Genomic DNA, 16,940 nt, shown 5'->3' with positions numbered 1-16,940 from the left:
CCATTCTTCACAATGTTATCCATAATTTGTTATGATCCACACAGTCAAATGCCTTTCCGTAGTCAATAAAACACAGGTAAACATCTTTCTGGTATTCTCTACTTTCAGCCAGGATCCATCTGACATCAACAATGATATTCCTCCTTCCACGTCCTCTTCTGAATCTGGCTTGAATTTCTGGCAATTCCCTGTCGATGTACTGCTGCAACAGCTTTTGAATTATCTTCAGCAAAATTTTACTTGTGTGTGATATTAATGATATTTTCAATAATTTCTGCATTCTGTTGGATCACTTTTCTCTGGAATGGGCACAAATATGGATCTCTTCCAGTTGGTTGGTCAGGTGGCTGTCTTCCAAATTTCTTGGCATAGACGAGTGAGTACCTCCAACGCTGCATCCATTTGTTGAAACATCTCAACTGGTATTCCATTAATTCCTGGAGCCTTGATTTTTGCAAATGCCTTCAGTACAGCTTTATATAATACACTTATATGTCTAGTTCTTATACGATCTACTTTAGGTAATATCTTTTGATTCTCTATCATGAACAATGAGGATATTACCACTTCTAGTTTATTCTCCTCTCCTCTTCTCTCCTCCCAACCTCTGTCAGGTACAGTATTATTTTTACCTTGTTCAGCTTTGTAACCTTTACAGTCTATGCTGTAGCTATAATTAAGTCTTCCATGATTTGTCTGTGGACTGATTCTAAAAATTGGAAATCTTTGGACAATGTTTTAGTATTATGCCTCTGTAAATATTATTATCTATATACCCAAATATTGTGGTTGGACCCTTTTCTAAGGGTCCAAAGGAACAGGTTCAATCATCAAGATCAAATAGATTCTGTTTCTTAGTCTCTATCATATGCTAGAAATCATGTTGCATTTTAATTTGCTTCAAAAATGGAGCATAGCTTTCTAACAAAGTTCTTGCATTTCTTTTTCATTTTTTCCCACACAACAATTTATACATACATTGTGATGTGACTCTAATTGCTCTCTGCATACTGTGACAACACACTCCTCCTTTCGACCCCTGATTCCCCATGTCCATTCAACCAGCTCCTAACCTTCTCTGCCTTCCCATCTCACCTCCGGACAGAAGCTGCCCGTTTAGTCTCTTTTATGTACTTGAGCTAAGAGGCACACTCCTCCACAGTCCAGTCCAATCCCTGTCTGAAGAATTGGCCTCGGAAATTGTTTTAGTTCTGGGCTGATAGAGAATCCAGGGGCCATGCTTTCCGGGGTTCCTCCAGTCTCAGTGAGACCTTTATGTCTGGTCTTCTTACTAGAATTTGAGTTCTGCACCCCACCTTTCTCCTGCTCCATCTGAGACTCTCTGTTGTGTTCCCTGTCAGGGTGGTCATTGGTGGTAGCCGTGCACCATCTAGTTCTTCTGGTCTCAGGCTGATGAAGTCTCTGGTTTATGTAGCCCTTTGTGTCTCTTGGCCTACTACTTTCCTTGTGTCTTTTGTGTTCTTCATTCTCCTTTACTCCAGGTGGTTGGGACCAATTGATGCATCTTAGATGGCCACTTGCAAGGTTTTAAGAGCCCAGACACCACTCACCAAAATGGGATGCAGAACATTTTCTTAATAAGCTTTGTTATTCCAATTGACCGAGATGTCCCCTGACCCCTACCCCTGCTACTCTGTCCCTCAGAGTGTTTGATTGTATTCAGGAAACTTCTTAGCTTTGGTTTAGTCCAGTTGTGCTGACTTACACTGTAGTGTGTGCTGTCCTTCCCTTCACCTAAGATAATTCTTATCTACTATCTATTTAGTAAATAACCCTCACCCTCCCTCCCCACCCTTGTAACCATCAAAGAATGTTTTCTTCTGTGTTTAAAACTTTTCTTGAGTTCTCCCACTTCTGACATTTCTAATCTCCCTATTTTCCTTCCTTTGTTCATTCCTTCCTTAAAAAAAAATTACATTGAATTCTACCTTCATCCTCTATGTGCATGGGGCTGTAGTTACCTTTACTCAGCTATAACTGTAAGTAAGGTCTTATACACTTTCTCTTTTGCCAAAAGTCATCAAATTCTCTTATCTATGCATAGCGCCTCCCTCCTATTCTCTTTTGTACATCTTCACTCTTGTTTCAGTAAGAGTTTGGAGAGAGGGAATGTAAATATATGAGTTGAGTCATCCATCTCGAACCAGACAAATAGGATTTTTGAAAAGATCTTCTCAAACTCTACTGTTTCTCTTAAGGTATTTTCCACATTCTCTGGGAGTCAATTTCAGCAAACAAAGCACCTCTCAGTTTTTTAATTAGAAAGAGGTGAAAGTGATTCATAACTCAAACCGTCACAAAATCAAAGTCCAAAAGCTAGCAGAAGTGGCGTTTGTCATTGATTCTCTTTCAAGGCACTTAGTCGAAAAACTTGACCTCCATGTATTTGCCTGTCAGGTCTGACTAATAAGGGAGACGACTCAGGGAAGACTCCAGTATCCATGGTGGAACTATAGGGTTAGGCTTTCTAATGGCTCATCCTTTACGTGTAGCCCCATAGAACTGGCACCACTAGTAGCCCAGGGGAAGGCAGAATAATAGAGTGATTAAGAAATTGGGATCCAGGGATTCTGACACTTTATAGCCACGTGATTTTTCATGCAATTCTTCTCTGTCATATAGGGTTGCTATGAGCCAGAATTGACTCGGCAGCAACTGGTTTGGTTATTATTATTATTGGTTTTCAATTCTTAAGCTTCAGCTTCCTCTTTTTGTAAAGAGGGGGTAATAATAGTGCCCACCTCAGAGTGTTGCTATGAGGATTAAATGAGATAGCACATGTAAAGTATTTGGTCCAATGCCAACTCATAGTAAGCATTTGACAAATGTTAGCTATTTTTATAATGATCCTTGCATTCTGAATATATAGAGTCCTATGTGGGAAATTCCAAAGGAAGGAGGGGATGTGGTCCTGATCCTCACGGAGTTCCTAGTCTAAGATAGAGACTTGGCCAACACTTTCACTCTGTAGTGCTTCACATACGGCAAGAGTTTATCGGTTATCTGTTGGATGAATAGCTGAATAATCTCCTGGTCCCCATGGAAAACATGACTCCTCTTTTCAGGGAATGCTTAGTCAAAGAAAAATAAGACATATATCATATAAACAAGTACTGAGTACATGTAATTACAATTAATTCATTCAGCCAATATTTGTTACTGACTGTGAAGGAATTATGTTAGGAGATTTGACAAGATACAGTTCTTGCCTTTAAGGGGTTTAAAGTCTAGTCAATAAGATTTATACACAGAGCAATATACATTAGGGTGAGGGCATTACTGACCAACTGGGGCAAGGCAATTTTTCAAGTTATCTCATTCCCACATCCAAGCTATCTCTTCTCTCTCTGGCCACCACCCACTCTGATGATATGTCTGTAAACCAAATGAAACCAAACCCGTTGCTGTTGAGTCAGTTCCAACTCAGGGACCCTATAGGACAGAGTAGAATGCCCTGTAAGGTTTCCAAGGAGGAGCTGGTGGATTCGAACTGACGACCTTTTTGTTAGCAGCCAAGCTCTTAACCACTGCACCACCAGAGCTCCTGTGTCTGTAGCAGTGTTTATTTCTGAGGTAGTAAAAACTAAATAAATAAATAAAATCATGTGAATGGTGTCTGAAAAAAAAAAGAGGAGATAGGTACATAGCTTCCCATCTCTCTGGATAAACCCATGGATTTAATCTCCCTGCAGGCAAATGAGCTTTCCAGTGAATATACATTGTCCACATCCTAACCCTAGCTATCCACTGACTTCTTGCCTCTATAGTAGAAACTCTTCACTCCACTAGTCATTTTATAAATGCATACCTATGGGGAAGATGGAAAATCTTTTATTTGCAAGTTTCACCGTCACCTCAAACTAAGAAAAAGTTATATTTCTGGTCATAGAAAATGGTGTGGAGAAAGCGGGGGGGGGAGACAACTTTGGAGCTAGACAAACATGAATCCAAATTTGAGCTCCACTATTTACTAGACGAGTGACTTCGGGCAAATTAACTTAAGCTTTCTGAGTTTCAGGTTCCTCTTATATAAACTGGAAACAACAGTATTGTGTCAGGGACTGCCAATTCTCTCCTCACATTCAGGCTATCCTTTACCACAGTAATAGAATTTTTAGCTAGCCATTAGTTTGCCCAGACTAGAGCAAGCCTTCCTTGACCATGTGAGTAAATTCTGGCTAAAGGGATGTAGGTGGAACAGTGGTGTGCTGGTAAATGTTTACCTGTTTAACATTGTGTATGTGTGTGTGTACGTACATAAATTTATTATAAATTTTACTGATATTAAAAATACAAAATTTACAAATAATAATAAAATATACAGTACTCTTTATTGTAAATTCCATATAGCCAATTGATTCTTACAGAATTCTTTGGTTGATTTTTTGCTGAACTCATATCCATAGACAACTTATGGTTGCAGTTCAACCACAATTTGACAAATGGAGTTGCATCCCAACTCACTATTTCTTTTCCTAATAAATTTTTTGTCATTAAATCTTAAATGTGATCTACTATTAAACTATTTCACAACTTTGTGTAAGTTGTATTCATTAAATTGAAATCTCTTTCAGCTTCAACACTACATGTGTTGGATTTACTCATTCATCAATGAGGTGAATGACTTCTTTGCTGAATTGGATAATAATTTTCAAATACTAGAAGAATGTCTCCTTAATGTTTTATGGTATTCATAATGTAATGGCTACAGACATGCCACATTTTTAAGTTTAATCTGCATTTTTAACATTTGTCTCTGTTATTTTATTAAGTTTAGACAATCAACAAAGATGAATCAAGTCCTGATTTGTAGCATTTGCAGATTTCTGTGGTGTAAATATTCACACCATGGCTGATTTTGAGCTACCAGCATGAGGTCACTGAACGCACAGTTGGGAAGAAATACGCAGTTTTTCCACCATTTGAATATAAGAGATATAATTTGATATGCTTATAGTTATCTGAAATTCTCTGAATTGTTTATATGTGTGTGTATATATATATTTACTAATGGTATATATTTACCATTTTTCTATAGGGTTATTTTTCTCTCTCATTTGTAAGAATGCTTTGTATGTTATCAGTCATATGTATCATCTGTCATTAGAATGTAAGCTCCAAGAATTCAGAGATACTGTTTGTTTTATTCAGAATTGCATCGGATAGCATCTAGCACATAGAGTGATCAAACAAATATTTATAAATGAATGAATGTGTTGCAAATATTTTTTCAGACTATCATTTGTCTTTTTGTTTTATTTATGCTTATGATTTTTTTGCTATGCAAAAATGTTGCATTTTATGTTGTCAAATATGTCTGCCTTTTCATTTATTGTTTCTGAGTTTTCTGTTCTATTTAAGAATACTTCTCTCATTCCAAGGTTGATTATTCTCCTACATTTTTCTGAAATTTTAATTTTTTTGTTACTTTTAAATCTGGACTTCATTTGGAAATTTATCTTTGTATATGACATACATTTCTTCCAGATGGCTATCCCATCGTGCCACCTCTGTAAACAAATTAGTTTTCCCTGCTGAAACTGAAATTCTACCTATGTGGTACATTAAGTTTCCGTATATTCTGGACTCAGAAAAAGAATAATGTTTACTAAGAACAAGTACCGTATTTTTATGAAAATAATGTGCATGTTCTACGTTTGTTTGCCACCCACGCCTTTCTCCCCTAAAGTATTTTCGTAAGTGTGCTATGCTAAGTTTTTTTGTTCTTTTTTTTACAGCAAAATGTAAAAAAACAATTGGCACAGCGGGCTTACGAAAATACCTCGCGATGGGAGGGCGCAGTTGACAAAAAATGTAGAACGTGCACGTTATTTGCGTAAAAATACAGTAAAAGGTTTTCTTTTGCTCCGCCTAGTTTCCTCTGTCCTGTCGGGCCGCTCTGAGTCTGAATCGACTTGACTGCAACAGATTTTTTTGTTGTTGTTGTTTATTCTCCTCCTCATTTTTTTATATTGTACGATATCTATATTGATAAAGCATATATATTACACACTAGACTCTCTTTTAACCCTCATTTAGTCTCAGTTCTACAAGTAATTATATGTTCAATATGTTTAATGTTTACCACAATCCTTATGTTGATGTCTCTAGTCATTTTGGCTTCCTGACGTTTATTCTCTAGTAGATTCCTCAGGAAGGGCTACAAGTACAATATTTCCTAAATTATTGTATATTGATAATAGTTTATCTGTGCACTTTATACCTGAAAATCTGTTTGTCTAGGTTTAAAATCCTTAACTCACATTTTCTTTCTTTTTAAAAGACACATTTATTCAGCATCATGATCAGACTATTACATTTAGCAATCAGTAGCATGGGCACAAAAAAAACCAAAAAACCCTTGGTTGGAATGCTTTACACTTTCCACAGAACAGAAACTAAAATAACCTCTTATATAATTAGTCACAAATACAGTCCTTGAGTTTTTTGCCCCTATGCATGAGTACTGTCTAAAACATGTCTTTTTTGTAGCAGCTGGGCCCTGCCATCGCTCTGCTTGGCTGAGTTCACAAATCTGTTGTAACCTGTAGCTTCCTTATCAGTTCTCTGGCTCTCCTCTCCTGCTAAGCTTTGTTTCCTGGCAGTCATTAAAACCTTCTGCCACTGCCATTGCTACTGCTGCTGCTTGAGCTGCCATAGCCACCTTAGTTTCCTGGTTTGACAAAGTATTGACCTCCACCACCATAAGGGCCAGTGCTTCTGTCTCCAAAGTTTCCTCCCTTCATGCGTCCAAAATTTGAAGATTGGTTGTTGTAATTGCCCAAATCATCGTAGCTTCTACCACCTCCAAAATTTTTTCCATCATTACCAAATCCATTGTAACTATCCCCATTGCCTCCATATCCACTACCACTACAGCAGCCACCAAAGCCACCTTACCCACTAAAGTTTCCTCCATGAAGAAAGTTGTCATTCCCACCAAAACCATCTCCACGGCCACCACCAAAGTTTCCAGAATCACTTTGACCTCTTTGACTTGATGAGGCACTGGCCATCTCTTGCTTTGACAGGGCTTTCCCTATGTGACAGTTGTGGCCATTCACGGTATGGTATTTCTGAATGACAATCTTATCTATGGAGTCATGGTCATCAAAAGTTACAAAAATCCCTCTTCTTGCCTTGGTCAGTCATGATTTCAATCACTTCAGTTTTCCTGTACTGCTCAAAATAATCTCTTAGGTGATGTTCGTCAGTGTCTTCTTTAGGGCCACCAACAAAGATCTTTTTCACAGTTAAGTGGGCACCTGGTCTTTGAGAGTCTTCCCATGAGACAGCCTTCTGGTTCCACAACTCTTCCACCCACCTGTGTGGCCTTGCATTCATGGCTGCATCCACCTCCTCCACAGTAGAATAAGTGACAAACCCAAAGCCTTTGGAGTGCTTGGTGTTTGGATCTCTCATTACCACATAGTCTGTGAGCATCCTCCGTTGCTCAAAATGGCTCCTCAGGCTCTCATCTGTTGTTTCCAAGCTCAACCCTGTGATGAAGAGTTTCTACAGCTGTTTGGGCTCTTCAGGAGACTCTAACTTAAACATGACAGCAGTGGGAAGAAGGTCTTTCACCATGATTCTCCGGTGGTGTCCACAAGCAGAAAAAGCAGGTTTTCTTTTTTTGAGTATCTTAAATATGTTATTTCACTTTCTTCTGGCATATGGAGTTGCTATTGAAATGTTGTTATTAATGCATTTTTCTTTACCTTATATTTATATGTTGCTTTTGCTTACATGACCAAAAGATTTTTTTTTTCTCTATCATTCTAGAATACGTCTTGATGTTGGTCATTCTGGGTCAGTAGTCTCAGGAAAAGGTGTGTCCTGTCTTTTCAAGTCATTGTTCATTTCAGGAAAGTTTTCATAAATTAAATTTTTAGTATTTGTCCTGTTCACCTACTTTGATTTTTTCTCCTCAGGGTGTTCTATTATCTGTCTGTTGGATCTTCATTGCCTATCTTCAATATGTGTCACTTTCTCTCAAATTCTTTTCATTTATCTTTTGTATTTAATCAAAATTTTTTTTCTACTCTTCACTTTCTAGTCCATTGACAGCACAATTTATTGTATTTGTTAGCTGTAGGTTAGTCTTTATTTTTGAGATGATTCTTTTCTTTCATTTATAATTCTTTCCTGAGATCTGTCACCTCATTTCTGACTTTTCTAGGTTTGATTTATATTGTTATTTCATATATTGTATTGTTTTCTGACTGTTATTTATCTTGTTTTAATCAGTTCTGTGAGCATATCTTCCTACATTGATTTTATTGTCTACAGCAGTGGATCTCAAAGTGTGGCTCAAGATCCTTTCTCTGTCAAGACAACACAGAGACACTGTGAAGTAAAAACTATTTTCGTAATAATACCAACTTGTTATTTCTCTTTTTACTGTATTGACATTTGTAATGATAGTTCAAAACCAACGACAGGTAAAAATTGCTCGTGTTTCATCATGAATCAAGGTAGTGGAATCAATATGTACTAATAGTCATTTTACATATAGTTGTTTTTTAAAAAGTCAGTTTTATTAAGACTGTTCTTGAGGAAAGGGTAAAAATTATTAATTTTATTAAATCTTAGCCCTTGAGATCTTTTTAATATTCTGTGTGACAAAATGGGAGATACAATAAATACTCAATGTATAACAAAGTATGATGGCTGTTTCCAGGAAAAGTATTGTAATTGAATTGTTAGGTGAACTAACCACTTAAAAAAAAAATAGAATGCCGTCTTTATATGAAAGCATGGCTAACAGATAAACTGTGGCTATTCAGATTTGGGCATTTAGCAGACATTTTCTTGAAAATGAACTCAAGTGAGCCTACAACTTCAAGGGAAATAATTGACAGTGTTTGCTACCAATGATAAAATCTGAGCTTTCAAGTGAAAATTAGAATTTTGGAAAACTTGTATTTCCACCATGAGCTTGACAGCTTCTCAGTATTTGAAGACTTTTCTGGTGAGATTGGTGGTAATATTTACAAATGTGAGTTTTTGCTATTGTATAGTTAAATGTGTCAACTTTTGGAAGATCTGCATAGCTCAGGTAACTAATATTTTTTAACAATCTCCATGCATGTGTTACAAAGTCATTCATGGTCTTAGGCTGGGTTCTCTAGAGGAGCAAAATAAGTGAAGCATATATAAAAAATATATATAGAGAGAGATATATTTCAAGGAAATGGTTCAGGCAATGGTGGAGGCTGACAAATCCCAAATATGTGGTTCAGGTGGCAGGCAGACGGTTTCTCCTGACTCGTGTGGTTGCAGGGGCCGACGAACCAAAAATCTGCAGGTCAGGTGGCAGGTTGCTGGCTCACAGGGTTGTAGGAGGTGGCAAATCCAAAATCTGCAGGCCAGGAGGCAGGCTGCTGTTTCATGTCCCAAGAACTGGAGGTCAGATGATGACGAGACAAATGCAGTATCGAGAGAGTGAGCTTTGCCAGAACTTCCATATATATTGGATGCAGGTCACACCTCCAAAGAAACTCCTCTTTCAAATGATTGGATGCCCACATCAGATCACAAAATGGAAGATGATTACTTAATATCTGCCAAATCACTGAGAATCATGGCCTAGCCAAGCTGACACATAATCGTAACCATCACACATGGATAAAACATTAATTCAAAGATAAACCAATAGATTTTAATGAAACAGAGTTTGAAAAGTTGATAGATGAGGTCTCATATTCCATGATGCAACTAACCTTCAAACAACTATCTATTTGTCAAGATTTGGTGTAATAACAAAGAAGAATATCCACAATTATCTGAAAAAGCTATTAAGATACTTCTTCCTTTTCCAACTCCATATCTGTGTAATGCCATATTTTCTTCATATATTTCAACTAAAACAGCACAACACAACAGATCGAATGCTGAAGTAGATACAAGAATCCAGCTGTCTTTTACTAAGCCAAATATTAAAAAGATTTTTAAAAATGTAAAACAATGCCTTTCTTCTCATTAAATTACCTTTTTTGTTTTGGAAAATATAATTATTTTTCATAAAATATTTGTGATTAATGTTAACAGGTGATGGATACATTGTTATTTTTCAATAAATGAATAAATAAATATTTTAAACATCACTTATCACACAATATTTCTAATAGGGTAAATATTGATAGATAAGATCCACATAAACAAAAACTTGTGGGGTCCTCGATATTTTTTTAGAGCATAAAAGAGTGCTGAGAACAAATGTTTGAGTACCACTGGACCACAGGGTTGTTATTCTATGCATTATTTTCTTTTTTCTTATAACTTTGTGTGGGATTTGATCTCAGCCCTTTTCCATTGTTCATTTTTGATATGAAACTTATTTGCCTGAACTTTTGGAAAGAGGAATGGTGCAGGGTAACTTTACAGAACTCATTCTCCTGTGGTTTTCACATAGAATTAAAAAACATGGCTACTTGTTTTCTGAGCTTTCCTGGCTCTGTATTCTTACCCACAGTTGGTCTGGACCTTCTTTTTCATCCTCTTCTGTTGACCCCATCCTGCTCAGTTTTGTTTCTAATCTTAGTAGTTTCTCTTCAACATGTGGCCCTGTCCTGGAAAGCAGCCCTGCTGGGCCAGTTTGGGCAGTTCATGGGGGCCAGACTGCGCCGGCCTCGTTAGTCCCTTCCATTGGTCCCAAGCGCTCACCCACTATTTGATTAGGCAAAACCCCTCTCAGTTTCACCTGCTGCTCTTCAACTGCTCTTCCACGCTTTGTAGTAAATTGCTGTTGGCCATTTTGAGATTCTTATGTTTTCAAGTCTGTCAGATGCTCCATTGCTTCCCTCTGCTTTCACTCATAGAAGGACTGCGATACCATTCAGGTCTCGGGGCTATTGATGGTTTGTTCTCACATGCGTATATTTTGGAACTCGTGTGGATGCGTTGTCAACTAGTTTCATTTTTTTTTAAGTATTATTCATCTATACAGCTGCCTCTGTTATGCCACGGGAACAACTAATCTCTTGCCCATGAGACTTCTTAGGTGGGAGTAAGAACCTAGACTATTGTTCTCTTCCTCTCCCACCCCCACAACTGCAGGGAACACATCACTCTTAAAGCGGTTCCACTGAAACCTCTTGAACTAGAGGGTACCAAAACCAAACCTGCTGCCGTTGAGTCGATTCCAACTCACAGCGGCCTGATAGGACAGAGTAGAACTGCCCAATGGGGTTTCCAAGGAGCAGCTGGTGGATTCAAACTGCTGACTTTTTGGTTAGCAGCCACATCACTTATTCACTGCGCCACCAGGGCTCCAAACTAGAGGTTAGGAGGAAACAAGTCCCTTGTCCCTTGGCATAGAAGGAGGGTAGGAATCACAGTTCAGCTCTTTCCAGAGAAAGCCTCCTGACAGATTACTCGGTTTAATTTCCAACTTGACCCTTTTGTGCTCTCAAAGTGGGTGAGAAATCCAAAAATTATATAATAAATTATTGCTTTTGTAAATTCTGTGTTATAGTTTAGTTCCTCTTTTGGAATACAGCAGTACTGAGTCTGTTGCATTTTGAAACTTGAAACTTCAGTCTTTGAGCTGAAACTTCAACTTTAATTTTAATTTCATTTTAATGTGGGGTTACATTTTACTAGAAAAGCATTAATTTCCTCTAGATTTTTTAATATAGCGCCATAGAGCCAAATTTGATATTCACTCACGATATTCCCTCATAATATAGCCAATTTTATTGCCAATCCTATGTTTCTGTTTTCTATATTTTTTTCTTTATTTAAGTTTGAGAGAGATTTACCCAATTTATTGGTCTTTTTCAAATATCAAACTTTCAGGCTTTACAACTCTTCAGACAAAGATTGGACTGGACTGTGGGACATAAAATGATACTCGTGAAGAGTGTGCTTCTTAGCTCAAGTTGATACATGAGACTAAATGGGCAGCTTCTCTTCGGAGGTGAGATGAGAAGGCAGAGAGGGTTAGGAGCTGGTTGGACACGGGAAATCAAAGGCAGAAAGGAGGAGTGTGCTATCACAGTATAGGGAGAGCAATTAGGGTCACAAACAATGTAAGTATAAATTTTTATATGAGAAGCTATCTTGAAATGTAAGCTTTCACTTAAACTGTAACAATAAACAAACAAACAAAATTTTCAGGCTTTATTTCTTTCCATTTTTTTTTTTACATTTCAGTAATTTCGACCTTCATCTTTATTAAGTATCTCCTATAATTTCTTTTGGTTTCTTCATTGTTCTTTTACTACTTTTGTTTTTGGTACTCAGGCTACACATTTTCCTCAGAGTATAGTTTTATATCCCCTATTGGTTTTCTTATGAAGTAGTCACCTTTTCATTATGTTCTGTATCATTTTTGATTTCAGTTTTAATTTCTTCTTTGAGAAAATTTCACATAAAAATTAATAAAATATAAAATAAAAGCCATACAGATGCACGATGACATCAAAAAGTGAATTAGTTACTCTCTAGTGTCTGACACTACCTTCTAGATGGGCAAAACAGAGGTATGCTCAGTCCTTGAGGTAGCCACCCGACAGGTTTGAACAAAGAAACACTGTAATTTGTGCATAAGGTGTGGTCTGCTCCTTTCAGAGCCCAGGACCAGGATCCAAATTGGAAACACTGCCTGCCACTTCAATCCAGCTTCCAAGCTGGTGTGGAGGAGGGCACGGTCCAGTTAACAAAAATCCACAAAGCTTTTCTACCATTTTCTTGACATTGCCTCTTTCTTGATTAAGCTTTCACCTGGTTGCTGTGAACCTCTGTCCATTTACTAGAGTTCTGACAAGATTAGTTCCGACGGTTTCTACTTGTTTTTTGATGTTTCTTTGGGGGACAGGAGTGTGGAGTTTTTACTCTGCCATCTTGGTGATGCCTGTACCTTATTTTGTATTTGTGATTTTATATTATTTTTCTTATAGGGTACCCCTACTCTCCCCCACCACACACATAAACACAAATTTACATGTTTCAGGTCTCACAAAACTTGTCTGCCTGGATTTGAACTAATTCCAGTCCCCTTGCCTCTCATTCATGTACGTTCTCCCTGTAGCAGCTTATCTCTTAATGATGGTGCTTTCCACATACTGTGTGGGATGGGTTTTCCAAGGGATCTGAGGCTACAGGAAACATCAATTTACAGGTTTCTTATTGCACTCTCAAGCATTATCTAACAAGAGATGAAACATAAAATGGTTTTTGGACAACTTGGCAGCCATTTGGAAAAATAAAATAAAATTGGATTACTACTTTACTCCTTGTATCTAATAAACTCCAGATGTATCAAAGATTTAAACATAAAAAATCAAGCCATAAAATGCTATACAAAAACATAGGAGAATTTTTATATAATATCATCATGGGAAAGGACTTTTAAGTTTGATATGAATCCCAGAGGCCATAAAAGAAAGGATTGATAAATTTTAATGCATAAAAATGAAAAAATTCTGTCTGACAATAAATATAAAGTTAAAAGACAAGTAACAAATTGAAGGGGAAAAAACCCCAATTTATAACTATATTCCAAAGAGTTTATATCCTTTATAGAAAAAGAATTCCTGTACATCAATAGAAGGGCCAGTGCCTAGACAATTTGCCAGTGACTATTTGAGCATTGTAGTTCTTTCTCTGGAAGTAATTCAGTTGTGTTTAGCACATGGAAGAAAAGCAAGGTAGTTTCAAGGCTTAAGTATAAGTTTATCCTCTGTAAATAAAATTATTACTCTAATAGTGACCATGAATGATTGCTGAGGACTTTCTGAACTATCCAAATTCCAGTAATGGTCTAATCCCAGGAGATCATAAAAATGTTAGCATGTCTAAGATTGAAGCCTATTCAGCTGTGTTGTGGGTGTCTGTCTGAAGAAAGACTGGGCTAATGGATGTGGACTGGCCAGCATGTGGAGCCCTGGTGACACACTCATTAACACAAATCTAAACAGGTTGCCACTTGGAGGCCTAGATAATGCCCTTGTAGTGCAGGGAAAACCCAATCCACTCACATTTCCCTGTATCATGGGAGCTGTTTTAACCCAGTTAAAATCAACAAATGATGCAGTTAGAAGACTCTTTAGGAACCAGGGAATAGTTCCTAAGTGGGCTCTTCGGTTGGACACCAAAGAGAAATGGCCCATTTTCTCCCTGGTTGAGTGAGTTTTTGCTGCCGACCTGTAAATTCTATACTATTTCAAAGTTACTGGCTGGGGAATTAATGGCAACTGAGCTGGTAATTTTTTCTTTCTTACCTTTTTATGTGATGCCTTATTTAAAATAATTCAGACTCAAAGTAAATTTCTAGCAAATGGCACGGTGGCTGCTATTAAATTTATTGATGGTGAATCCATCTTCCTGCTTTTTATGTATGATGTTGCTGATGTGGTGATTTTTTTTTTAAGCTCCATGGTGAGACTTTCTTAAAATTCACCTCTTCCATTTGCTCCCTAGTGATATAAGTGACTTCAGGCTAAGATGCCATTTAACAAATTAATTTACCATGTTGATTTTTTATGGCAAAGTTTTGCAAGACTGAAATAAGCCACACTTAATTTTTTATATATTGGGATGTGTTTTATGGGCTAAGATTTTATATAAATTTGTTATTTATCTTGATGGAAGTCAGATAAATAAATGCTCCTATTGTGCCTAATAACTCAAATCTTAGCTTTCACAAGGCCAGAGCAAGGCTGAGTGGAAATTCATCTCAAAGCTATTAAGAAAAAACAGATAGAAAGGGAACATAAAAATGAAATGAACTATGGCGGAAGGGCCAGACCCTTTTCCAGCCTGCTCTACATCATCCCAGCTACCCAGATGGAGCAAAGATTTAGGGTTCCAAACAGAACGCAAGAAAATAAAGAAATGATGTGGGGTGGTCTGAGAAAAGGACCCATCTATCCTGCGTTCATGGGAAACAGAGGGAGAAAAATCATTTGGCAAAATATCTCAACAGCTTAAACCAGAACTAATACATCCCACTCCAAACTACCATCATGCCCCTGTTTGAATACACCTCTGAAGCAGCTCTCCTTTCCACTGCTGTTTCCCGCCCATGTGTGCAAGGAGACAAAACAAAGGAATTGAAGAAACCAGCTGGGTGCCTCCTCCCTGCTCCTCGGGGTGGTTGGTTCTAACTTCCAAGTTGTTACTGAGGCCCCTGGTGGGCAGACTGCAAAGAGAGCCTGATAGGAGATTTGGACCTTGAGGGTTTCTTCTAATAACTCACTTGGGGCGACCTTTCTTTCCCAGACTGGACAACTACACAGACCAGAGCTTGATGTCACTCTGGCTCATGGATCAGGTTTTTATTCCTGTCTACCTAATGTGATTTCCTCAGCTGGAATGTCTTTTCCATTCTTCTTGGTCCAAATCCTGTCCATCCTTCAAAGACCAGTGAGGCCATCTTCACTCTGAGAAACCTCTGTTGCAGCCTCAGTCATTCTTTGCAGTTATGCTCTTCCTACATTTGGAGAATTTCCCTGCTAAGACAGCATTTGCTTCCCCCTAAACAAACAAACCCATTGCTATCTAGTCAGTTCCAACTCATGGTGACCCCAGGTGTTACAGAGTAGAACTACTCCATAGGGTTTTCTTGGCTGCAGTCTTTACAGAAGCAGATTATCAGGTCTTTTTTCTGCAGTGCCGCTGGTTGAGTTCAAACCACCAACCTTTAGGTTAGTAAAAAACCATAAAAAAAAAAGAGACCCCATTGCCATCGAGTCGATTCTAACTCATAGCTACCCTATAAGACAGGGTAGAACTGCCCTATAGAGTTTCCAAGGAGCGCCTGGTGGATTCGAACTGCTGACCTTTTGGTTAGCAGCTGTAGCACGTAACCACTAAGCCACCAGGGCTTCCTTTAGGTTAGTAGTTGAGCGCAAACCATTTGCACCACCCAGGGACACACTTTACCTTACCACCTCTGAAAATGTTAGCTACTCTATTTCTTAGCCCTTTTTACAGCTAGGGTGTGAGCAGAGGACCCAGCCTCTCCCAATGAGATGCCTCTACTCCATACTGCTGGTGAGAAGAAGCAGGGACAGTGTGGAATATCCATTCTGCTGGCCAGTTGGGGGGCAATATGACAGGTAATTTCGCTCCCAGAAATTGCTGTGAATCCAGAAGATGAATTCTGGGTCTCTTTGTCGTCTGGGCAAGCAGCAATGACTGTGATGTCTTTGTCATTCCAGTTTGCTGCATAATTTGGAACATCGTTTCTGTCTGCACAACCTCTGAGCCTGGTTCTCCAAGCCTCTCAGAAAGATTGTAAACCGTCCACTTGCTTTTTTTTTTTAAACAACTTTATCAAGGTTGATATCTAAAACATTCCATACAATTCACCCACTTAGAGTGTACAATTCAATGGTTTTGAGTAAATTCACAAGGCTGTGCAATAATCACCACAATCTAATTTGGGAACATTTTCATTCCTCCAAAAAGAAACCCTGTCCCCATTAGCAGTCACTTCCCATTCCTCCCTGACTCCGGCTCTAAACCAAAAACCAAACCAAACCCATTGCGTTTGAGTCTATTACAACCCCAGCTCTAGGCAACCACTAATCTACTTTCTGTCTCTATAGATTGTTTATTCTGGACATTTCAAATCAATGGACTCATACAATACGTAGACTTTTGTGACTGGCTTCTTCTACTTTGCATAATTTTTTCAAAGTTCATCCATGTTGGAGCATGTGTCAGTACATCATTTTTTTTTGCTGAGTAATATTCCATCATATGGATATACAACACTTTCTTTTTTTTATTGATGTAATTAAATGAACTTTATATTTCAAGTTAGTCTCCCATACAGAATTTTTTTTTAACATACATTGTTATGAGACCCCAACGGCTCACCCCATTCTGCGACAGCACACTCCTCTCCTCCGCCCCTGATTCCCCATGAACATTCAACCAGCTCCTAACTCTCTCTGCCTTCCCCTCTC

At 38.1% G+C, this 16,940-nt stretch overlaps 1 pseudogene; it reads right to left on the bottom strand.

Moving 5' to 3' along the window:
- Window positions 1–6,449: 6,449 nt before the first annotated feature.
- Window positions 6,450–7,578, bottom strand: LOC101345673 (heterogeneous nuclear ribonucleoprotein A1-like; annotated as a pseudogene).
- Window positions 7,579–16,940: the final 9,362 nt, after the last annotated feature.

This window comes from Trichechus manatus, unplaced genomic scaffold (genome assembly GCF_000243295.1).
Source record: "Trichechus manatus latirostris isolate Lorelei unplaced genomic scaffold, TriManLat1.0 scaffold00005, whole genome shotgun sequence".
NCBI lineage: Eukaryota > Metazoa > Chordata > Mammalia > Sirenia > Trichechidae > Trichechus > Trichechus manatus.
Note: the sequence above shows the minus strand (reverse complement) of the source record. Positions and strands in the feature narration are given on the sequence as shown.